The sequence below is a fragment of the Macrobrachium rosenbergii genome, chromosome 54 (genome assembly GCF_040412425.1).
Source record: "Macrobrachium rosenbergii isolate ZJJX-2024 chromosome 54, ASM4041242v1, whole genome shotgun sequence".
NCBI lineage: Eukaryota > Metazoa > Arthropoda > Malacostraca > Decapoda > Palaemonidae > Macrobrachium > Macrobrachium rosenbergii.
Genome location: NC_089794.1, coordinates 18,190,075 through 18,217,602, shown reverse-complemented (window position 1 = coordinate 18,217,602; position 27,528 = coordinate 18,190,075). Strand labels below are relative to the sequence as shown.

The 27,528-nt window shown below is 37.3% G+C and overlaps 1 protein-coding gene across 2 annotated transcripts in view; it reads right to left on the bottom strand.

Annotated features, from left to right (window-relative positions):
* Positions 1-15,827, bottom strand: part of LOC136834806 (protein zer-1 homolog) — an 86,787-nt gene extending 70,960 nt beyond the window's left edge. Inside the window, exons 1-2 of one of the 2 annotated variants that reach the window (XM_067097533.1) lie at positions 15,750-15,827; positions 6,562-6,677 (exon numbers count right to left, since the gene is read on the bottom strand). The gene's annotated coding sequence lies outside the window, so the exon portion shown is untranslated. The remainder of the gene's footprint in view (positions 1-6,561; positions 6,678-15,749) is intronic. The other variant, XM_067097531.1, reaches the window with a different exon arrangement.
* Between the last annotated feature and the right edge of the window lie 11,701 nt (positions 15,828-27,528).

Genomic DNA, 27,528 nt, shown 5'->3' with positions numbered 1-27,528 from the left:
TTTTTTCTGCTTAATACCTACTGTGATGAAAATTATTATATATTTTTTGTAAATATTAAAACAGTAACGGTAAGATCAATAACAACAAGTATAAAATGCGCCGAGGTTTCTTCGGCGCAATCGAGTTTTCTGTACAGCCGCTACAGAGTATAATTAAGGCCACCGAAAACAGATCTATCTTTCGGTGGTCTCGGTATAATGCTGCATGAGCTGCGGCCCATGAAGCTTTAACCGCCACCCGGTGGTGGCCTATCCTAAAATATAAACTGCTAAGGCTAGAGGGTTGCAATTTGGTATGTTTGATGATTGGACGGTGGATGATCAACATACCAATTTGCAGCCCTCTTGCCTCAGTAGTTTTTAAGATCTGAGGGCGGACAGAAAAAGTGTAAACAGAATAAAGTGCGGACGGACAGACAAAGCCTTCACAATAGTTTTCTTTCACATAAAACTAATAACAATATCATGTGATCCCTAACTCAACTTCCTTCAAAAAGTAAACAAACCCAGTAACGATAATGTTGACGATCTTCTTCTTCAAAGAGTCTGGGAGGCCTGGACCCGACCTGGACCAGTGACCAGAACAGCAATAAAGGCACTGTAAGGCCACCACATTTTACCCTTTAGTGGCATCTTGTTACTAAATTTTCCGTCGAGAAGTCGATATCTTTTGAAGATAATTTTTTTCTTCTACTTTATATGGAACATATATGTTACTTGGTGCCAAGTATGGCGGCAAATTGCCTCTAAAAAGTGTCAGAAGTGCCCTTGCTTGAAGCAGCCCTTTGAAACCCACATGCCATATTCGTGAGTGACACCATTTTGCACCATTGTTGACTGAATTATAGGTGCAAAGATACCAGACTAAGTAATGCTCTCTCTCTCTCTCTCTCTCTCTCTCTCTCTCTCTCTCTCTCTGAATAGTCAAACCTGATCCTAGAGATAAGTGAGCACATGATGTTTCCTCGGATGGAGTAATAAGCCTTTGAGACATCCTAATCCTGGTACCGCCTCTCTCTCTCTCTCAACAGCCTACCCTTATCCTAGGAATAAGCACCCATACAGCTAGTGGAATCCTTTAAAGGGAGCTTAGTAATTACCACCACCGGAGGAAAACAGTTTCCACAAACCATTTAACCTTCCTTGGAAAATAGTGTGAAGAGAGGCGAGGTGTGGGGAGAGGAACAGCAGTCTAAAAGCGAGGGGAACAGGAAACTATAGGTGAGAGGTGTTATGGTGGAAAGGAAAGGAAAGTCTAAAGATGAGGTATACACTATTTATATAACATTGAGGCAAATACCATTTGCTTTGATTTCTTATGCAATTGGAGAGAGAGAGAGAGAGAGAGAGAGAGAGAGAGAGAGAGAGAGAGAGAGAGATTATAAGGAATAAATAAAAGCATAATCTCCCAAACTTTGACTTCGTTTATGCCTACGTCTTCGTATAGGCCTAGTCTCCAGGCGAGATTAACCCCTCGCTATTCCTTTCACCAGGTCTAGCCAAATCAGTTGAGTACCATAGGTCAAAACAATGAATTATTATGTGAAAGAAATATTTCAAATATGATATCCGCCACACGTACACGCAAGGAATTGCTCATAAGAGCAATCTTTGAAATTGAAAATGATTTATTACGGCTTTGGCTGGCGGGAGATAAATAAATAACTTGTTTACTCGGAACAGTGTATGACCGCGATTCTATCATCATAAACCTAAGTGGTGGTCAGACTTTCGACTCTCTATTCGTTAAATATTACGTTGAGAGAGAGAGAGAGAGAGAGAGAGAGAGAGAGAGAGAGAGAGAGAGAGAGAGAGAGAGAGAGAGAGAGAGTGTGTTCAGACTTTCGACTTTCTGTTCGTTAATTATTAAAGTGAAGATTGAGAGAGAGAGAGAGAGAGAGAGAGAGAGAGAGAGAGAGAGAGAGAGAGAGAGAGAAATTGTACACCTTAGGATGGTATTCAGAATGTCGATTTTCTATTCGTTAAATCTAAAGTAAGTATGTATGTATATATATATATATATATATATATATATATATATATATATATATATATATATATATATATATATATAGAGAGAGAGAGAGAGAGAGAGAGAGAGAGAGAGAGAGAGAGAGAGAGAGAGATTTTTCGCATGGCCGTACATCGCAATTTTGCTCATTGTTCGTTAGTTCAGTGTTTACCGTTGTGTTTGTTCGTGTGTTCATGCGTGAAGTCGTAATTTTTTAAGTAAATACATTCTTAAGTAAATCCTGTGTTTACGTGCTGCAGAAAGTGTGTAATTTACAAACATTCCTTATAGGTTGACATGTATGTATATATGAAAATGTAAGTTAATAAAAAGCACAAGTGATTCTTTGAATTTTGTTCTGGAATAGAATCAGAGTACTTTCTACATTGTTCTTCAAGTACATCTTGAACGAATCTACAATATAATAATAATAATAATAATAATAATAATAATAATAATAATAATAATATTCACATTGACGCAACATTACGCAACCACTTGAAAATAAATCAGCAGAGGGCTTAAAATATTGTATTTATATTCAGCCATCTGGGCACCGATAGTTTGTGTGTACAAGTGTATACTTATATATTTATTTGCGTAAGTTAAGTATACCTTAGTTTAACCAGACCACTGAGCTGATTAACAGCTCTCCTAGGGCTGGCCCGAAGGATTAGATTTATTTTACGTGGCTAAGAACCAATTGGTTACCTAGCAACGGGACCTACAGCTTATTGTGAAATCCGAACCACATTATAGCGAGAAATGAATTTCTTATTTGCGTAAAATTAGCCCATCGTATAACTGATAGTTAGTTAATTGTAGTAGGTCGTAATTAGGGTGGAGAAGGACACTAGGCTAGCAGCGCCTTCCGAAGAAAATTACACACACACACACACACACATATATATATATATATATATATATATATATATATATATATATATATATATATATATATATATTGTACAGTATATGCATACATACAAAATATAGTCTATACATAATATATAAATATATAAATATATATATATATATATATATATATATATATATATATATATATATATATATATATATACTGTATATGCTAAACATCTAAACACGGCCCTTATATAAGGGCTACAGAACACTAGCATCCCCTCAACTCCCCCCCGGCCATAAACAAGGCGAGGAGACTGAACGAAAACGGGAGTCGGCTTCAAAGAAAACGGCGACCCTAATTGAACGCGGTGTGTTGGGCTTAACGCGAAGCTCCCGATAAATTGATTATCACCCGCTTACTCGGAAGAGGCGACCGATAAACGACAGGCGATGAATTGATAAAGGAGCAACGCGGGTTTGATCTACAGGACAGGGCGTGATCTATTCGCCAGGACCTTCGCGCGGACGAAAAAAACAAGGCTGCATTATTTATAAGGCCCGAGGCTGAGTGATGGATTCCACAGAAGCGAGACACTGAGGGTTTGGGCCTGCCTTCGCTGATGAGGAGGACTTTCGGGATAAATCAGCTCTCGGGAAAATGTAATGCTAGTCACGGGATTGCGCGTATATGACAGACACGCACATACACATACACATACACACCCACACACACACACACACACACACACACACACACACACACACATATATATATATATATATATAATGCTTATATTTCTATAAATACATATGATGTATATATTATATATAGACATATATATATGTATATACAGTATATACATATATAGTATATATATATATGTACGTATATGTATATATATATATATATATATACATATACATATATATATATATATATATATATATATATATATATATATATATATATATATATATATATATATATATATATATATGCAGAGAGAGAGAGAGAGAGAGAGAGAGAGAGAGAGAGAGAGAGAGAGAGAGAGAGAGAGAGAGAGAGAGAAGGCCTCGATGAGGTAACCCTCATTCCCACCACGATATAACCATTCATATGTTATCCCTCTAAAAGTACGCCTGAGGCCAATATATAATAGGTAAGTTTAATCATCTCTCTCTCTCTCTCATTAATTACGATGTATACATCTTCAGGCTTTAATCATTTCATAACCTTCCCCCCCAACCCCTAACCTCTCTCTCTCTCTCTCTCTCTCTCTCTCTCTCTCTCTCTCTCTCTCCCCAGGGTCACACGTTGAGTGATGTTCCATTATACGGCCTGTGAATAGATATTAACATATTCCCCATTTTTAATAACGTGGGGGTCAGACCAAAGCCCTTTTAAATGGGCCTCCTCCCAGACGTTGTCTTATTAGATTACGTAACGATGGTGAGTAATAACTGAGAAATTGGAAAGGCGAACAACAACAAATTACGAAGGAAAAAAAAATGACAGCAACGACTTAGAAAGAAAATCAACAAGTTAAAAAGGAACAACATATTGGAAGGTGGTGGGAACAACAATAGATTAGAAAGAAAAACAACAATAAATTAGAATTAGGTTACGTAACGATGGTGAGTAATAACCGAGAAATTAGAAAGGAGAACAACAACAAATTACAAAGAAAAACAAAAATAACAAAGAATGACAGCAACGACTTAAAAAGAAAACTAACAAATTAGAAAGGAACACAACAGCATATTAGAAGGGGGTTGGAAACAACAATAGATTAGAAAGAACAACAACAAATTAGAATTGGGTTACGTAACGATGATGAGTAAAAACTGAGAAATTGGAAAGGAGAACAACAAAAAATTACGAAGAAAAAAATTTAAAAAATCACAGCAACGACTTAGAAAGAAAACCAACAAATTAGAAAGGAACATCAACAATTTAGAAGTGAGGGTGGAAACAAAAATAGATTAGAAAGAAGGAGAACAACAAATTAGAATAAAAGGCAACAACAATTTAGAGAGAAAAGCAACAAAGCATTCGAAAGAGAAACAACAATAAATTAAAAAGAAAAAAAACAGCAAGACGTTAACAAGTCAAACAAAAACAAATAACAAAGAAAACAAAAACCAATTAAAGAGAAACAACAAATTAAAGTGGAAACAAAAACAAATTAGAAGGAAAAAACAACGAAAAACTTAGAAAAAACAACAAATTAGAAAGAAATCAATAACAAATTAGAAAGAAAAAACTACAAATTAGGAAGAAAAACAACAAAGTAGAAAGAAAAAGCGAAAAAAATCAGACAGCAAAACAAACGAAAAACATAAAAGAGAAAACAACAACAAATTGGAAGAAACAATAAATTAGAAAGAAAAACAACAACAAATCAGAAAGGAAAACAATAACAAACAGAACAGCATACGCAGAAGGCCTTTATGTGTACAAACAGCTAATTTGTTATTGATGTCATTCTCTAATACTGATAAGAATTGGAGGAAGCAAGAAGGCGAAGAACAAGAAGAATAAGAATGAAGAGAATGGCACAAATAACACGGTCTCGGAAAGAGAGAGAGAGAGAGAGAGAGAGAGAGAGAGAGAGAGAGAGAGAGAGAGAGATTCATTGTCTATGCATGAGAGACAAGAGGTAAGGCCATTCCGGTCAAGTTTTTAAAGCCAGGTAAGGGGCGAGCAAGGAAGGTTTCACGACAGTTCCTGCATAATTTCACAGAGAGAGAGAGAGAGAGAGAGAGAGAGAGAGAGAGAGAGAGATACTATTTTAAGAATGTAATTTCATATCAATGCAATGGAATTAGTAGTCAACTATACTGTGAGACAGATAGACAAAGAGAGAGAGAGAGAGAGAGAGAGAGAGAGAGAGAGAGAGATACTATTTTAAGAATGTAATTTCATATCAATGCAATGGAATTAGTAGTCAACTATACTGTGAGACAGATAGACAAAGAGAGAGAGAGAGAGAGAGAGAGAGAGAGAGAGAGAGAGAGAGAGAGAGAGAGAGAGACTTTTAAGAACATAATGTACAAGTTACATATCACTGCTGTCAACTGTGCTATGGCAGAGAGAGAGAGAGAGAGAGAGAGAGAGAGAGAGAGAGAGAGAGAGAGAGAGAGAGAGAGAGAGAGAGATGTGAGCCACCAGCACCTTCGCCACCATGTTTTGCTCCAACATTTTCTCCAACAAATGGGGAGAAGGAATTAGCCTTATCAAATGACTTCCCTCACATTCGTCTTTTTTTGCGGCAACAATTCTTCACTAACAAAAGGTGGGGGTGGAGATTGTCTGTTTGTTTCCCGCTACTGCCAAGCTTTGGGGTTGCCCATGCCATTGACCTCCGCTTTTAAAACTAGTGGCACAAACTGAATTATTCACCATTGATTATTATAATGCGGAAACATTATAGAATGCATAATAATTTCTTTTAGAATGTTGATATTTCTGCTGTGAAAGGGAGGGGGTCACAATATGTATCGTAAAAAATGTGTTAATATTCACAACAGACTTAGAGGCTCTGGTACGAGCGGCTTTGATTTCGCAATGTTACCTGACAGCCAAAGGCGCGAGAGCATCGTAAAAGAAGCATGGGTCACAATGAGACTGGTAACTAGAGGGGAAAATTACTATAACCTAAGTAATAACAACACAAGCATCTGACCTTGCGATGAGCCTGGCATGGGTGACAGTGAGTCACATCGAGACCGGAGCTGCGCGGAGCCCTCCGTCCTGAGTGGGTGGATGAGTTACGTAACCACGCTGGTGGATACGTTGGACCTGCCGAAGAAGACAGAATAAAAGAAAATAATTAAAAATAGGAGAGGGGGAAATCACGAAACAGCCAGATTCTTCTGGTAACCGAGCTACGCCAATGGAATGCGCTAGCGTCCGAGCGGCAGTCTGGTTTCGAAAAATCTGGGCAAAAATATTTTCGTCTTGGAGACGTTCGAGTGTTTGTTTGTTTGGCAGCTTTGCAATTTTCTTCTTCTTCTTCTTTCTGCTCGTGATTTCGAAGTCTTTTGTTTATTCATTTTTAACGATGATGGATTCTGCTGAGGGAATTTCGTTGTTTGTTTGCTGAATTTCATTAACTTTTTCGTTTTAGTTTTCTGTTAATCTTCAAGATAGGACGACCTTATTCGACTCTTTATGTAAAGTGTGCATTGAATCACTGAGAATTATCAATTTTTAAAAATTTGTCAGGATGATTTATCAGAAGATTGACACATATGCATACGCGTGCTCTGCTGTCTTAAGCTATTTATCACTTACACACACACACACACCACTAGCGGACACAGAAAAATTTCAGGGGGGGTTGCCACCAATTTTCATTATATATGTATATATACATATATATGTATTATTTCTATAATAGATTTTTAATTTTTTTCCCATTTTTATATTTCTCATTTATGCTATTATTATCTAAATCTTCAATATTATGCTTTTGTCATTATTTTTCATGGGGTAGGGGGCACGTGCCCAGGTGCCCTCCCTGGGTCCGCTAGTGGAACACACACACACACACACACACCACACGCACAAACATGCACACCACACGACTGTACAATTCACTTGGCAACTCTTAACTCATAACTGATTTTATTAATAGCAGACTAGACTATTAAAAAAATATTGAATAAACATTTTAAGGACACTTTCATCATAATCGTCACTGGAAGCACCCACTCAACAGATTATAAACACCTGCAATTCATGAATATTTGAATGGTAACGTTCTTCAAACGAGCATCTTTTGTATAGATCAGATTACGCGTCACACTTGATTAGTCAAATGAGAAACTGAATATTCCATTTAACTCTTGTAATTCTCTCGGAGGGCCGTGAGGGCTTGTTCGGGAATCCTGATACATTTCACTAATTAGCTGAGATCTGGTTGTGGGATCTATTGGGATTTTGTGTACGTATATACATACACACACACACACACACATATATATATATATATATATATATATATATATATATATATATATATATATATATATATATATATATATATATATATGTATGTATACATATTTTTATATATAATATATATATATATATATATATATATATATATATATATATATATATATATATATATATATATATATATATATATATGTATAATATATATATATATATATATATTATATATACTATATATATAATGTATATATTGTTTTGGGATTAAGAGAGTTTGTAAAACTGTTTTTAAAAACATCTTAATTTTTCTGCCTTTCATTGCTCCTTCTGGATGTTTATGCTTTTTTTTTTATCCGTTTTCCTTTCTTTACCTTTTTATCTGTTCATTACGATGTTTCTCACTATTTTCTTTTCTCTCATTAACTTTATGGTATTTCTGTTCTGTGGAATAGACAAGTAGATGCCCAATCACCTGTTCCGTAATGATGCGTGTGCCTTATGACCGAGGAAGGATAAGCAGAAAACAGAATAACAACGAGAGAGAGAGAGAGAGAGAGAGAGAGAGAGAGAGAGAGAGAGAGAGAGAGAGAGAGATACAGGCGAACAAAACGCCATTCCCGACGAAAACGCAACGAGAAGAACAATAACCAGCAGCGCCAATCACTTGATTTGGCGGCCGTTCCTAGCGCAATCTGGCGTGATGGGGGCACCCGGGGCGCGCTAATCACCGGCTTTCCTAGCGAATGCCGCGCGCGCTAATTCTCCCCCGATGGCTTCAATATTCCAGCCTCGAGGAACCTCGATGTCGTCATCTGCCTGCCCATTAGGGGCTCTCAGGCGGTCGTGCCGGGTATTGCCTGCGGGCCAAAAGTGGTTGAGGGGATTATTAAAAGAGAGAGAGAGAGAGAGAGAGAGAGAGAGAGAGAGAGAGAGAGAGAGAGAGAGAGAGAGAGAGAGAGAATTAACCTGGTGGAGTGAGAATGATTTCAAGTTCCTCACTGATCACCCACTTCTGTTATTCTTATCTCTTTCTCTCTCTTCTCCATAGCCCCTTCTGCTCCCAAAACACTCAGCTGGCCCGTGGAGAGAGAGAGAGAGAGAGAGAGAGAGAGAGAGAGAGAGAGAGAGAGAGAGAGAGAGATAACCATCCGGGGTCCCACCAATTGTTTTTGTATGGGGTAGCTAGTCCCATGCCCCTTCTAGCCTTGGTTACAACCCACCCTCGTCAACTAACCACGAAGTACAAGCCACTGTCTAGATCAGCAGAAGACCAATAATAGGTTTTACAGAACCGCTCTAGGATCAGACCCAGCCAGGATTCGAACTAACTCTTCTCGCTAGTGAGGAGAGCGCTCTAACCACTGAACAGCGAAGGCCATAATCCCTATTAATATTATTTAATAGGAGAAAGAGTTAAAGTATTCATACGGGAAAAAGTAAATAAATAAAGATAGCCACAGAACAGACTAGTATCGAATATAGAATTTAGGCCAAAGGCCAAGCGCTGGGACCTATGAGGTCACTCAGCGCTGAAACGGAAATCGACAGTAAGAAGATCTGAAAGGTGAAACAGGAGGAAAACCTCAAAGCAGTTGCACTATAAATCAATTGTTAGGACAGGGTGGAAAGCAGGATGGAAGAAAGAGAATATGAACGGAGGTACAGTAAAAGGAATGAAAGAGGTTGCAGCTAGGGGCCGAAAGCACGCTTCAAAGAATGTAATGCCTACAGTGCACCGCATGAGGTGCAGTGAAGGCACTGTCCGCCCCCCCCCCCTTAGGAATAAAGATAACATAGACTAAAATCCCTCAGGGGAAAGATAACGAAAGAAATAACAAACGAGAGAGAGAGAGAGAGAGAGAGAGAGAGAGAGAGAGAGAGAGAGAGAGAGAGAGAGTCACCCGGCCTTGGCAAAACTTACTTTCGAGGCCACTTCCGAGAATCATTTCCCAGATTTGAAGGGCAAACGGTGGGAAGATGAGCAAACGAGGGTAATGTCTCTAGATGTGAGCGTAATTCGACTTTGATGAAGAGTCATCACGCGCAGTATGGCTGGTAATTACACGCGTCATTACTCTAGAAGGGAAAGAACGTAATTGCTTAAGCTGTTCACACGCACATACACATACATGTGCATATAGGTATATATTATATATACATTCGTACATTTATAGTTGTATAGATTTATATATATTATATTACAAATATTTGTATATATATATATATATATATATATATATATATATATATATATATACTTAGAGTACTTTGTGCCCTCTGTGGGATTATCCAATAAATGACTGACCTGGTAGCTGGTCAACTGTGGAGGGTAGTAGCCTAGGTAGGAAGAGGGCATGTGGCTAGCAACGTCGTCCCTAAGACTTCCTGGGAACTAGAGGGATAACTTACGAAGCTAATTTACATATATATATATATATATATATATATATATATATATATATATATATATATATATATATATATATATACTGTATATATATATATATATATATATCATACAATATATATATAGCCATAGATATATGTTTGTATATGCAGTATATATTACCTAATTACAGTCATTACGTACCATCCGTGTTATGAGCCGAGAATACGGGTGTATAATTACGAAACATCAGCAACGTAGACTTTCAAAGCATCGTAGGCGTCTCATAATTAACTGAAATGTCAAAGGGAACTGATTCTATCATTGCCTTAATAACATGCATTTATAAATATGAATATATATAAACATGTTCATATTCTTGAATTACTCATTTATTCATAACCTTGTCCCTTTACTCCTCTATTTCCTCAATGTCCGTCCTTTATCAATTTATTATGCAATTCATCTTCTGAATTTTACATTCACTCTTTGTGAATTTTCTTTCTTCAGTCCACCAAAGTATTCAGCGTCAAATCTTCTACGATAACGAGTCTCAATTTCCTCTTTTACGTTGCGAGGGAAATGAAAATCTGAGTGCTGTTCCAACAGCCCGTTTTACTCAAGTCTAGATACCTGTCATGACTCAACTAATTAACTGAAAAGTATTACAGAGCTGAATGAATTCAATAAACATTGCTGGCTTCATTTCCCCCGTGTGTCTACAAATTACACGATACGGGGACGCAGTTTTATTGTTTTAAGAGTACAGGTGTATTTGATAAATGCGACGGCTAATAGAACTGATATATTAGCTGATGTAGTCTGCTTCTCCCTGGTATTGGTTCTATTGTCATATTTTACTGAATCAGTATGTGTGTGTACTGTACATGCTTATGTGCATACTTATGTGGATGTGGGTACATACAAGTATGTGTATACTTTAATGAACGGTTAATGGATAAATTTTGCAATGAACCGTCCAGTTGGGAATATAGCCTCTGTTTGGGGAAACGGCTATTTTTATGCACTAACGCACACACACACACACATATATATATGTATGTATTTGTATATATAATATACAAATATATGTATATATATATACTGTATAATATATATAATACATATACATACGCACACATGTATATATATATATACACACACACACACATATATATATATATATATATATATATATATATATATATATAATCATATTATACAATAATAGTATTACTATCCTCGTCTCACTCACGAAAAGCCAAGTTTTGAATCTTGGACAGGACAGAACGATATGAACATATACTCTATGAAAACCCATTGACTTCCGATTACCAAAACCACCAATTATACACCTGGCGGTTGGTCAATTGAAGTGCGTCGCTGCTTGGATTGACAAGGGCATGGGACTATCAACATCATTCCAAAATAATTACGTAAATTCCAGAAGCCTTCCATTTAAGGCAAGTTTATATATATCAAAATATTAATACGTACATTTTGTAAGACTACATATCCCGGTATACGCCGCCAAGGGCCAAGATCTATTTCCAAGGAACAGAGCATTATCTTGTATTTCCTCTGTTTACTTAAGCTCCGGAACGGCTGAGAAATGAAGGTATTTGCCAACGAGGTAGAACCGAGATAAGTATGGCCCTGCGTCCCTCCGGGGACTTCCCAAGAAGGAGCGATTTAGATGTCCTATTGGATTCCATTGTCCTCCGCTGCCGCCTCCCACGCAGGGGCCATTCTTTTAAGATTATATACCATTATCTCATTCACGTCAATTATTCTGCCAACATTAACGGGGATTGCGGGTCTCCCCCCACCACCCTCCCCCAAGTCACCCTACACCCGCCCTCACCTCCCCCCTAATCCAGGCACCAACACCGGTCTACTAAGCTTGACTCGAGTATGAACTTTCACACACATACAACACCCCTCCCCACACCCACCACTCCTCCTTCCCCTCCCCTCCTCACACACCAGTCTCTCCCTCCTCCCCTCCAATCCAGGCTCCAAGACGGGTCTATTAAATTTGACTTGAGTAGGAATTTTCACACACACACACACACACACACACACACACAGCAGCAGTTTGCTGACAAGCGACGCCCCGAGTACTTCTTCCATCCTTTATCGTGTGGGAACCCAGGCACTATTTCATTCTTCCTGGTTGATTGATAGGATTGATTTATGAAAGTCTGCCTATAAGGCCAAGTGCTAGGGCACTTTCAGCCATCCATTGCCTAAGGTGAAACGAGGGAGTTGGAGTAGTTGGACAGCAAAATGGAAGAAAGGAAGTGGGAACAGAGGTAAAGTATAAGGTTATCAGAGTGGGTGCAGCTAGGGGCCGAAGAGACACTGCAAAAAAAACCTTTGGTAATGTCTACAGTGCACCACGCGAGGTGCACTGACGCCACTCCCCCACCCCCGCCCCCCACGTAGTGGGAAAGGGTTGCGTTATGGGCGCTAAGAGAGGGTGTAATGATGTTATTTCATTAATATTTTTTTCTGGAAGTCATATCAGGGGATGTTCACGTTGGTATGCAGTTTTCCGATTTCGTGTTATGTACATAATCATTCGCTGTTAATCTTTATTTCGTATTTGATGTTTTCTTGTCTTTTCAAGTCTATTTCACTTCCCTTGACTATATTTTGTTTTCTTTTCCGTATGTGGTCACCCTGTTTTGTGAAACGTGTTCCTTATGAATGATAAGATTAACATAAACAATAACATTGTGCAGTATAAGGGTCCTACCATCCTCTCATTTATTAGAAGATGAACAGAGAATAGAATATAGGATTTAGGCCAAAGGCCAAGCGCTGGGACCTAAGAGGTCATTCAGCGCTGGAACGGAAACTGACAGTAAGGTCTGAAAGGTGCAACAGGAGGAAAACCTCGCAGCTGCGCTATGAAGCAATTGTTAGGAGAGGGTGGAAAGTCAGGTAGAAGAAAGATAATGCGAACGGAGGTACAGTAAAAGGAATGAAAGAAGCTAGCTAGGTGCCGAAAGGACGCTACAAAGACCCTAAGTAATGCCTACAGTGCACCACATCGGGCACATTGACGGCACAATCCCTATATAAGGACTGTACTGGATGAACATTCAAGAGGTTTAGCTTCGAAGATCAAATTAATTTGAGCCTAACAAAACCTATGCGTTACATCATCTAAACCTGTTCACAAGAGGTGATGTTGTAGAGCAAAAACAGCACTGGAGGCATTCATCAGTTTGAATGTTCATGCTCCCTAAGCAACAAAGCTTCCCCTGCAATTAACCTTGGCCTAGACTATGTGTTGCAGCAATGGGTCTACAGTTACCTCAGTGGGAACTTCAATACTCCTTCACACAACTTTGACATACCTGAATAAACTATCCCTTGACCACTACACCTTTACAATTATAGGGAGAAGGCCAAGCGCTGGGACCTACGAGGTCATTCAGCCCCGAAAGGAAAATTTAGAGTAAGGTGTAACAGGAGGAAAACCTCGCAGTTGCACTATGAAACAACACTGGTTAAAAAGGGGTGGATAGCATGATGGAAGAAAGAGAATATAAATGGAAGTACAGTAAAAGGAATGAAAGGGGTTGCCCCTAGGAACCAAAAGGGGGGCTGCAATGAACCTTAAATAATGCCTACAGTGTACCGTGTGAGGTGCACTGACGGCACTACCCCACTATGAGGCCCGCTACACCTGGAACTGCGATCAATTCAATTTTTCCTCTCAAATTATAGGCATGTCCAGAATGAGCGTTCTCCTCTGCATCACTTGAGGAATCAGACCAAACTCCTGTTTCTGTGAACGATCCTTTCCTGTGAATAAATCTTTTTAACTTCCTGGCATGTTTCTCAGATACATTAGTAGGGTTAACAGGATCAATTAATTCAAAAACTACATTACCTACTACTTCAAAGGGACCTTCCCAGCACTCATTTAATTACGATACTTTTCTGGTAATGGAGATTCCTTCATTACCTCTACTAAATCTCCAGTGTCGAGGTTACCTCCATTAGTTTCTTATCATACTCCCCGTACCTTTGCATATTCCTCTTTGAAGATTCTTTAATTGCCTCGCTTAAAGGAATCTTTCACTTCACTTTCCACACTTGTAATATAACAAAAGGCCAGTCCCAGAACAAAAGGCCATAAAGGTGTTGTATTAATGGAATGTACAGAAGTGTTTAAGCTGTACTGAACTTAATCCAGTAAACTAGGCCAAGTTTACAGGCCAAGCCATTGAGGGTTCAGTCATTTCTTGATACCTGATGAACAGAAGCAGATCATAATGCTATAGTCTAGGCTTACTGTGATAAATGATCCAGACTAGTTCTTCAGTAATACACCTGAATACTTATATGTACAAATAGCCTTCACATCTTCTCACATGGATCATATACATGCCGATTTATATCGATAATATAACAATACAAACACGCGAAAGACGAGCTCGTATCAAACAGCCTACGTAAGTCAACGTACCTTATTGCAGGTAGACATTTGGCTACGTGAGTGCGAATAAAAGGTATTTTAATAATTTCCTGCATGTAAATTACATAAGCAGGGTAATATTCGAAAGAGCTTAAAATATTGTTGTCTTGAAATTAGCCTAGACCTACCTATTTTGTTGTTGGTGTTGGGCACTGGAAGGATACTTAGACAGAATGAATAAAAAAAAAGGTTACAATACAAAAGCCATTTTGACTAAAACTGAATGAGTGTGTATCAAAAAGAGGCTAGTAAAACACAATGTCTGGCGAATCAGTAGCATAGGCCTAGCTTCGCTGGTCCATGCTTCATGTTCTAGCGGTAAACAATATCGAAGGTTATTTTTCAGTTTACGGACGTCGATATTATTTTGGTATCATAATAAAGTTGTTTTTATACTCATGCAATGAAATTGTACATAAAATAAAGTTTGAATGATAAGAAAATCTTTTGATTTGAACAGTTTGTGAGTATAGGTCTAAGTGTTTGATCTGAGTATTTTTATAAGCTAGTCTCTCGTGTGCTTGTGTTGGTGCATTATCGATACAAATCGGTATTTTTATAATATATATATATATATAAGAAGGGGCGCGGGTTCTTTGTATATATAAACTTTCAAATATATTTTTCAAGAAAAAGTTTGATATTTATCACAAGCCAACGACATAGAAACGTTCGCTGTCAGCCAATCACGTGCTCATTGCCACATCTCACCGGCCGTAGCTGGGCAGATGAAATAGAACCGACTACACCATCAAATCACAATATTATAAAGGGGGAAGTCATAAATCTTCTGGTCCAGAACCAGATTTCATTAACATCATCCATCGCCTCTTTATGACCCTTCCCAAAAAAGCTGTTCAAACCGAGTCTGTCTGCCTCGCCACCGTATCTCTTGCGCCCCTCCACAAGAATTCGAATGCTGCTCCCGTCTTACTCATTCCAGTTTCCAATCACTGTATTCCAGGTCTTTTTACCTTCCACAGACTTGGGTGATCTTTTTCAGTTCCAATGAACTCGGTTCAAAATAACTTACCCTGTTGAGAGTGCGCCATGCCATCGTCTGGAGCGCTCGGCGATCAGTCTTCACCCTAAGACGGTTGAAGTGCAACAGGGTTGTGCTAAATCTGAATTGCTGCAAGTAGCGAACAGGACTAAAAGTAGCGAATTAACGATAAATGTAGCTCAATCTTTTTGTTTACAACTGAAATACTTTCATCACGATGCATTCTAGCTTACACCCTTTTGCATGGTTATATCATATGATGGTATCATTCCATTCATTGAATAGGGAATGTGATACTTGGGTAACTTGCCAGTATTGATGCATGATTCAATGAACCTTTAATATGGTTGTGAAGTGTGCAATTCATCTCCATTTTTATAGCTGAAAACCATCAAGAGGGTGTTCTTCTTCAACGTTCATATACTCATTTTTGTACATTGAGGATACATATATTAACATGGACGACAATGATTCTAATGATGAACAACAAGGCCAATTTTCCTCAAAATTTGTTTTAATTCTTAAAATTGAGGACAATAATTCTAGTCACATTCGACTTCTTAGTTTTAATACACGCGGCTCTTGAAAAAAAAAACTCGCTTAACACACGGCATTACTAATTGGTAGGCTGTATATTTACAAGGCAGTGGGCTCTCCTATAGCATTATCGACAGTTATAGTTTTAATCCAAAAGGCTGATCCAGAAGATGGAATTTGCCCTTCACAAATACTGGCCCAATCAATGGTCAATAGTAAACGCCACTGGTTTTCAGTTTCGCTGAGTTTAGCCTGTTCAGCTAGAATTAATGGAAGTTCCGAAAATGGTGGCTGTGTGTGGCTGAGGCACACGCCCGGAGAAAGATTCTTTGCCTTGTTCAAGGTTTCAGCATTGCTAGAATGCGACAGAGAAGCTCCTTGCAAACTGTCATTAAAAAAGTAGGGCGTCGCTGTTGAACATTTTGAATGCTCTCTTGATTTATAACTTTACTTTTTTTTCTGCAAATCAACGTCAATACTGTCAAAGTACTCTTTTTTGACGTGTTGATACAAGGCTTCAGAGGTAGTACCTGTAGCTGAAACTAGTCCTAGCAATTCAGATGAAATCTTGTTGCCTCTAGTACTATAATAGGCCTTATCTAACACAGATACACATATGTTTTTCACATGCAATGTCTGTCGATTCTTCTATAATGAGAGAGAATGTCACCTTTTTCACATTGACTTGTTCACTAAACAGAGCTGGTGATAAAACTTCGTTCTGTGTTACTATAAATTAAAGGAACTCGTTGTAGAAGTAGTTGGCATTTCTGCTTTCAGAAGTTCACCTAAGTGATCAATGGGCTGAACAGAAGAATGACAAGCAACATATGCAGAAAAATGTATGTCAAATTTAGAAGTTTCATCACGGGTTTAGTTTGAATTATATCCCTAACCCAGAGGTCGAACTAGGCAGGGATTAATGTTTGATGTGGTACTGCACGATTTTCAAAAATATTATACGATTAATGAACCAGGAATAGCTAACTTTGCCTTTTATAGGTAATACTAATGCATTATGAACGTACAAAGAACCATATATCGTAGTTTCTTCTTATTTGTAGACCAAATTAGCGTAGCATTTTTTTTTTTTTAGTATTCCAAAAAAGCCGCAAGTAGCGAAATCTAAAATTTCATAGGGCAGGGCCTTCAAAAGTAGCCCAATCCGCTACTTGTAACCCAGTCCCCCCACACCCCCCCAAAACAACGTGCCTCTTTACCCAATCCCCTCCTTATCTACTTTCCTACACAGTCAGTGACCACCTGGTATGAAGAACACACACACACACTCACACACACACGTCACAAGCGGTTGGTTCCACCTCCTCCAAATTAGAGAAATGACAGAGCGGGTTCCTAAACGTTCCTGTTTACACACTCAGATTCCCGCGGGAATCACTTTCTGAATAATAGATTCAGGAGTTCACGTTCCCGGAATTCTGTACACACACACCTGGTTAACGAAATATGCCGGACTCAGGCTCCTTGACCACCTTGCATACTGGTCGATTTGCGAGCTAATCGGGTCGATTTCCAAGGCAGGTCATTATTCATGAGCCGGTCGACAGGTTTCATGGGTGGGTCGATTGCTTTATATACCAACTCATGGGTGGGTCGATTGCTTTATATGTCAGTTCATGGGTTGGTCGATTGTTTTATATGCCAGTTCACTGGTAGGTCGACTGCTTTATATGACACTTCATTGGTAGGTCGATTGCTTTATATGCCAATTCGTCGGTGGGTCAATTGCTTTATATTCCAGTTCATGGGAGGGTCGATTGCTTTATATGTCAATTCATGGATTGGTCAATTGTTTTATATGCCAATTCATGGGATGGTCGATTGCTTTATATGACAATTCATTGGTAGGTTGATTGCTTTATATGCCAATTCGTGAATGGGTCGATTGCTTTATATGCCAATTCATGGGTGGGTCGATTGCTTTATATGCCAATTCGTGGGTGGGTCGATTGCTTTATATTCCAATTCATGGGTGGTTCGATTGCTTTATATGCCAATTCATGGGAGGGTCGATAGCTTTACATGCCAATTCATGGGTGGGTCGATTGCTTTATATGCCAGTTCATGGGTGGGTTGATTGCTTTATACGCCAGTTCATAGGAGGGTCGATTGCTTTATATTCCAATTCATGGGTGGGTCGATTGCTTTGTATGCCAATTCATGGGTGGGTCAATTGCTTTATATGTCAATTCATGGGAGGGTCGATTGCTTTATATGCCAGTTCATGGGTGGGTCAATTGCTTTATATGACTATTCTCTGGTAGGCCGATTGTTTTAAATGCCAATTCTTGGGTGAATTAATTGCTTTATATGCCAATTCATTGGTGAAATGATTGCCATATATGACAATTCATGGGAGGTCAATTGCTTTATATGCCAGTTCATGGGAGGGTCGATTGCCTTATATGCCAATTCAAGGGTGGGTCGATTGCTTTGTATGCCAATTCAAGGGTGTGTTTGATTGTTTCATATGCCAGTTCATGGGAGGGTCGATTGCTTTATATGCCAATTCATGGGAGGGTCGATTGCTTTATATGCCAATTCATGGGTGGGTTGATTGCTTTATATGCCGATTCAAGGGTGGGTCGATTGCTTTATATTCCAATTCATGGGTGGGTCGATTGCTTTATATGCCAATTCATGGGTGGGTTGATTGCTTTGTATACCAGTTCATAGGTGGGTCGATTGCTTTATATGCCAATTCATGGGTGGGCCAATTTGTACAAACATCAACTGGTGTTTCAGTGGGTGTGGGCCGATTGCTTCGCAGGTTGATTGGAGCTCAGGTCGATCGGCTTATAGTACGCTGAAAGTGTCGTTCGACTGGTTTATAGGTCAGGTGATATTCTGGAAAATTAAAAAACAAGTGCACAATCGAGTTGTCTGTACAGTATACAATCAAGGCCACCGAAAATAGAACTATCTTTTGGTGGTTTCGGTATAATGCTGTATGAGACACGGCCCACGAAATTCTCAGCTGACCGTAGTCGGCTTGTCCTATATCGTTGCTAGAAGCACGATTATGGCTAACTTTAACCTTAAATAGAATCAAAACTACTGAGGCTAGAGGGCTGCAATTTGGAATGTTTGATGATTGGAGGGTAGATGATCAACATACCAATTTACAGGCCTCTGGCCTCAGGAGTTTTTAAGATCTGAGGGCGGACAGAAAGAGTGCGGACAGAAAAAGTGCGGACAGAAAAAAGTGCGGACGGACAGACAAAGCCGGCTAGATGAAAATTAAGATTAGATTCAGTACTCGAACCTTAAGGTCAATCCATCATTGGCAGAAGCCGCGAAGCTGAAATGGAATTAAAAGGAAAACAAATTGTTCTCTGACATTTCAAGTTAGACAAATAATAGAGGACCTGACGGTTAACTAATTAATTACAGTTCTCAAATAAATCCTGATTACGCCCCCTCCCCTTCTCCTTCCCCTCCCCCGGCCACCCCATCATCTCTCCTACTAATGACATTGTGGCATTTCAAGTAGTTTTTTATTGTTTTATTATATGTGTTAATTTTTTTTTGTTTCTTCACTCTCATCACGTTTCCTACTTATTCTCATCACTAGTGACGGTTCAGAACCTTATTCTCATCACTGGTGATGGTTCAGAACCTTATTCTCACCACTGGTGATGGTTCAGAACCTTATTCTCACCACTGGTGATGGTTCAGAACCTTATTCTCATCACTGGTGATGGTTCAGAACCTTATTCTCACCACTGGTGATGGTTCGGAACCTTATTCTCATCACTGGTGATGGTTCAGAACCTTATTCTCATCACTGGTGATGGTTCAGAACCTTATTCTCATCACTGGTGATGGTTCAGAACCTTATTCTCACCACTGGTGATGGTTCAGAACCTTATTCTCATCACTAGTGACGGTTCAGAACCTTATTCTCATCCCTGGTGATGGTTCAGAACCTTATTCTCACCACTGGTGATGGTTCAGAACCTTATTCTCATCACTGGTGATGGTTCAGAACCTTATTCCCATCACTGGTGATGGTTCAGAACCTCATTCTCATCACTGGTGATGGTTCAGAACCTTATTCTCACCGCTGGTGATGGTTCAGAACCTTATTCTCATCACTGGTGATGGTTCAGAACCTTATTCCCATCACTGGTGATGGTTCAGAACCTTAGTCTCATCGCTGGTGATGCTTTAGAACCCCATTCTCATCAATGGTGTAGTATTTTTTCTCACATTTTTATTATTGTCGTTACTTTTTTCCATCATTCTCAATATGATGTTCATTTTTCTACAGCACTCAACAGTGGTGTCAGTTTCTTCTCACTTATTCTCATTCATATGATTTTCCTCATTTCTCAGTTCTCATTATTGGTGTAATTCGGTGTGAATTTTTTCTCATTTATTCTCATTCATGTAATTTTTAATCATTTCACAATTCTCATCATTGGTGTATTTTGGCGTAAGATTCTTCCCATTTATTCTCATTCACATAACTGTCCTCATTTTTCAATTCTCAATATTGGTGTAATTTTGTGTAAAGTTCTTCCCATTTATTCTCAATCGCATAATTTTTCCTCATTTCTCAGTTCTCATTGCTGGTGTGATTTGGTGTAAGATTCTTCCCATTTATTCTCACCCACACGATTTCCCTCATTCCTCAATTCCCATTGCTGGTGTAACTTGGTGTAAGATTCTTCCCATTCTTCCCATTTATTCTCATTCACATAACTGTCCTCATTTATCAATTCTCATTATTGGTGTAATTTGGCGTAAGATTCTTCCTATTTATTCTCATTCCTCATTTCTCAATTCTCAACATAACACTATAATTATCTAAAGACTTTAGTATTGAAATCTAACGACGTAATTTCTCCTCGAACCAAAACGTTCTTCAAAAAAGAAAAAAAAATATTCATAACCTTAAATTATCCCTCAGTACCAAAAAAAAAAAAAAACAAATAAAACACACAGCGAACACCTACACAGTCCTCAATAATTGTCTTGAACCGTAAGCGCGACTTTGTCTTGAGTCTTGACCTTTTTCTTTTATTTCATTTCATTCAGCCTCGAGAGTACGCCAGTTGTTTTCAGAAAAAATATTGGAACGCTGAGAGCTTGAGTCAACAGCCGTTGCGGGCGAGCTGAGGTGCGTGTGTGTGTCTGGGGCCCTGATTGGTCCGGCCACGAGTCTCGGCTTAAGCCCGGGTTGTGTTTGCACAGTCTCTCGCTCTAGTTATATATATGGAGGAAGTTTAAGGACTGTGATGGTGTGTGTAGATATATATGTATATATATATATATATATATATATATATATATATATATATACATATATATATATATATATATATATATATATATATATATATATATATATATATATATATATATATATATATATATATATATATATATATATATATATATATATATATATATATATATATATATATGTAAATGATATAAAATATATACGTATATATACCTATATATATACATTATATATATATATATATATATATATATATATATATATATATATATATATATATATATATATATATATTAAGCTATTTATTTATATAACCACTCAAACTAGGCGAATTTTGTCACCTACATTTCATAATTACAATAAAATAATTTTAAGTAGAAGTACTATTTTGTCACATTGAATAAGTATTAATAGAACAAAAAAATAAAATTATTTTTCATCTAAAATAAAATAGTAATAAACAAAGGACTAATCCCTCACGTAAAATAACGCCCAATAAAATTAGATATGAAGCTACATTAATATTTTGTCATTTTGAATAAGTATTAATAAAACAAAAAGTAAAACTATTTTTCATCTAAAACAAAATACTATTAAGCAAAGGACTATTTCCTTACGTAAAACAACGTCCAATAAAACAAGATATAAAACTACTTTTATATATAAAACAAGACGATATTAATCTAAGGACTATGTCTCACGTGTAAAATAACTCTTAATAAAATGAGAAATAAAACTTTTTCGTCTAAACTAAATTATATTAAACAAAGGATTGTTTCCTTGAGTAAAATAAGGCCCAATAAAACTAGAAATAAAACCATTTGAATATAAAATATAATAATGATCAATAAAGGATTGTTTCCTCACGTAAAAATAACGCCCAATGAAACGAGAAACAAAACTATTTTAATGTAAAATAAAATTATGCTATACAAAGAACTGTTTCCCCGCGTGAAATAACTCATAATGAAACTAGAAATAAAACCATTTTCATATAAAATAAACGAATACTAAACAGAGAACTATTGCACGACGTAAAATAACTCCAAGAAAATAAGAAATAAAACCATTTTAAAGTAAAATAAAATAATGTTAAACAAAGGACCGCTTCCTCAAGTAGAATAACAGTCACTAAAAAAATAATAAAGCTATTTTCATCTAAAATGAAATAATGTTAAACAAAGGGCTGCATCCTCGCGTAAAATAACTCTCAATAAAACGATGAATAAAACTATTTTTAGTTTTCTTTAAGAGAAAACTATTGTGGCGGCTTTGTCAGTCCGTGTCCGTTAGCTCTTCGTTGGAAGAGTCGGTAGAGCTGCGGACTGTCACTCGATGGGCCGGAGTTCACTTCCCAGGCCGGCTGATGAAGAGTTAGAGGAATTTATTTCTGGTGATAGAAATTCATTTCTCGCTATAATGTGGTTCGGATTCCACAATAAGCTGTAGGTCCCGTTGCTAAGTAACCAATTGGTTCTTAGCCACGTAAAATAAGTCTAATCCTTCGGGCCAGCCCTAGGAGAGCTGTTAATCAGCTCAGTGGTCTGGTTAAACTAAGGTATACTTAACTTTTTTGTCTGTCCGTCCGCACTTTTCTGTCCGCACTTTTTCAGTCCGCCCTCAGATCTTAAAAACTACTGAGGCTAGAGGGCTGCAAATTGGTATGTTGATCATCCACCCTCCAATCATCAAACATACCAAATTGCAGCCCTCTAGCCTCAGTAGTTTTTATTTTATTTAAGGTTAAAGTTAGCCATAATCGTGCATCTGGCAACGATATAGGCCATGCCACCACCTGGCCGTGGTTAAAGTTTGATGGGCCGCGGCTGCTCATACAACATTATACCGAGACCGCCGAAAGAGAGATCTATTTTCGGTGGCCTTGATTATACGCTATAGCGGCTGTACAGAAAACAGCATTTCAACAACTTTCAAATCTCGTGAGGCGGTTTTGTAATTAATGTTCCTTTTGTGATCCGCCGAGATTGGAGGACGCGCTTATGTACGTTTGCGTGTGTGTGCGCGCGCAAGAACTAAGAAAAGACGGCTAAACAAAAAATAGAAATAACAAAAAAGAGTCTCTCTCCCTACGGAGACAAAAGAACAGCGCGTTGCGCTCAAAGAACACCTTTAAAGATCTATTTTTGTTATTCTTTTTTTCTGTGTGTGTATTCCTTATACCTCTTCTTTTCTCCAGCTCTGAATGAACTTGGTTTATTTGTTAGTGTTTTTTTCTGTATTCTATGGGTTGTTTTTTCTTTTGTTCTTTTGTTTCATCATCTATATCTTCTTCTTTTCCTTTTTTCGTATAAATTGTAAATTGTCTCATGATTTGTCTTAATTTTGAATAAGACTTTTTTTTTTTTTTTGTTTTCTGTCTATTTCGGTGTTTTTTTTTTTTTTACCTCGTTTTATTCTCATTACTGATTATTTCGTAAATCTTGTTTTGCTGTTGTTTATCGCCTTTGATTTTTTTTATTGTGTGACTATTATTTTTCAAGTTTACAGTTTATTTATTTTTTCTGCCTGCTGAAGATATTTTTCTTAATTTTTTCATTGGAGTTCCTTTCATAACTTTCGTTGTACGTACTGCACACACATACCCATATATATATATATATATATATATATATATATATATATATATATATATATATATATATATGTATGTATATATATACTGATGTATATATAAAATATATATATTCTATATATACATATATATATATATATATATATATATATATATATATATATATATATATATATATATATATATATATATATATATATATATATATATGGATAAAATTACTGGCAAAGGATCAAGCAGGGAGATTCAGTAAACCGCAATAAATCTTTCAGGGTAACGAACGATTTGAACTAATTTTACCAAACAAAACCAGGGTATTTGGCGCTGGGATTGCAAAGTAAAGTTAAACCCGCCATCTGTTGGTAAGTTTACATACAAACTATAACTAACCCTGCCCTCTGTCGGAAAGAGTACAAACTAAAGTTAAACCAGCCATCTGGTGGTGATATCGCCTGCTCTCTTTACGCTTAAATCTCTCTACCCTAAAAAGAGTGAATGTACCCTTATTACGGAAGCTAATCACTGATAGGCGAAGGATTACAGCGGGGGATTACCTAAAGGAGGATAAAAGTGTCGGATGAATCCTTAAAAATCCTAGCATAGTCTAATCACCAGGCTTAACCTATACGAAGCCCCGACTTTTTATGTCTGGCGATTCTCAAAAGGTAATTTAGGATTTTTTCCCTGATAAAAGCAAAGAAGGAACAATACCCTTTCTTTTTAGTGGTGGAAAAATTCTACCTCACAGGGTAGGATGAGAAGCCCACCAGAGCCACCTGATCGTTTTTGGGTCTTAATAATTTTTTTTCCTTTTTTGTATTCTGTGATTCAATGATTATGACAAGCTGCGCCTAAGTCAAAGAATTGCATGATTCACCTCTCTCTCTCTCTCTCTCTCTCTCTCTCTCTCTCTCTCTCTCTCTCTCTAGGGATACAAAGAGAGAGAAAAGATTACATTGAGAAATTTAAGACAACTAAGAAGATTCGAAGTTGAAAGCAACATGGACATATGTCCTAAAACATTGAAATATTCAAATGAATATTAAAAAAATCAAGGAATTTAGCTTAGCACATCTGGATAACATGACAAAAAAATATTATTTGTGTGTGTATATACACACACACACACACACACACACACACACACATATATATATATATATATATATATATATATATATATATATATATATATATATATATATATATACACACACATATATATACTGTATATCCTATAACCAAAGAAGACTGAGGTTATAAACATTTCCGGGTATAATCCAGTTTCTTTTTATAAACCTTTAAGTGTTTATAAAGCAAGGTGTTTACCATTATGTAGTAGTTTAAAACTGACACATATTTCAGTAGTCAGAATATATAGTTTAGAGTACAGTGCTACTCTGTACCGTTATTTCTTTCAACATCGTATTGTCTGTTGAAACGCGCAGTACAAAAATGATGAAATTATAATGAATTGGAAAGTCAAATACTGGTCAAGGGTCAGTGAAGAACTAGCTTGCTCGCTAGTCGGGGCCGCTGTTACAAGAACCTGGGCAATAATCAGGAAAACTGTGATGTGTGCCAAACCACCACATACAGACGCCACCCTTCTTACAAACGGGTTACGTTCTGGACCGCCGTATGTACGTTGAATTGTTTGGAAACTGGTTGCTGTACCCTTCACTCCTATTTAAGTACAGTATAATATAAAGTCATTAAAGCATTAAAGCACTGTATGTTTTTTCATCCTGAAACACAGTTCACTGTACATGCAGTAATGTATTTTATAGAACAGGCGTGGGTGGGAAAGGAGAGCGCTCTGAACACAATTTCAATTTGCAATCCCGTTTGTTTGTATCCCGGAATGTTTGTAAGTTGAATGTTCGTAAGTAGGGTAGTGTCTTATGGTGTCAGTGAAGCCTTGATATTGCAGCTGGAGTTTTCAAGGCTTTCACTTCAAGGATTCGAAGCTCTTGCGCGCTTCAAGCTTCATGACAACAACGCTTTTGAATTCTGTAAAATCAGAGCCATTCTCTTCGGTAACCTATTCACCTTTTGTCTGAACGTATGTTCAAGTTTTGTAACAGGAAATTATAGTTATATTATCTAAAACGACGTTAGATAATGTCTGAAAGCCATATATCAGTTTACCTTTTTATATAAATTCCTTGTCATACAATATTTTACAATAATTAATTGAATATCCCTACTGCAGTAATATAGACTGATAAGAAACGCAGTTCAGTGTCAAGATAATGCAATCTACACATATATTGCCATTCCACTGCTCTGTCCCTAGCAACACAGTACTGTGCAGTCTGATTTGAGATTTATCAAGAGTTTTTGGGTGCTGATATTTTTTAGGATTTTTGCACCTTAAAAAACATATTCGTCTTCTAAACACATTTTATATATTATATTAATTTGATTCCTTTTGCGTTTTCACAGGTTTATTTGATCCCTTATAAGGTGGATTTATTTTTTATAATATTGATATACAATCTTCTATTTTGTGGACCTTTTAAAGCTATCATAATACTCCATACCATTCAAGCTTAGGCGAAACCAGTGGTTCTCAACCTTTTTTGGCCTATGCACCCTTTCATCATATGTCAGAATGTCATTCACCCCGCCCCCCACCCCTTCCCAGAATTGTCTGCCTCAAAAGGTGTCATTGCAAATAATTTGCAACAAAATACTAACACAAACACACAAGCTAGCATAGAGAAAGGCCAGCGTGACCTCTCAGTAGTGCGGACCGATGCACACTATGTTTTGTGTGGTCCTAGAGCCAGTTTGAGCCTGCTAATCTGTTGCCACGATTCCGCCCCCGCCCCAGCTCTGAAATTCCCCCTAGGGGGAATTCACCCCCCTGGTTGAGAACCACTGTGCTAAACTAACATTCCTCCAATCTTCGTGGATGGATTTCTGTTCGTTTAAATTGCTCTCTTTTCATTGTATGGATTCCTTTATTGTATTCACAAGCCCGGTACGTCAACAGACTAACAGACCTTGTCTGTTGCTAACAGACCGTCTCTTAATATCTTATCATTCAACCGTAACCAAGGAAATCAAAAAACCTAATCTTGCAAAATGATTTGAATTTAATGTTTATTTTCATTTTAAAGTGTTTTTAAACTTGTTATACAAGAAATTTTGAGAGAGAGAGAGAGAGAGAGAGAGAGAGAGAGAGAGAGAGAGAGAGAGAGAGAGAGAACTGTATTCGCTCAAGATATAGAAAATGGTCTAGTATGTATGTGTATATATATATATACACACAATATATATATATATATATATATATATATATATATATATATATATATATATATATATATATATATATATATATATATATATAATTTTTCTATCAGTCCAATTTTTAAATTTGAAAGCTTTTTAATAAA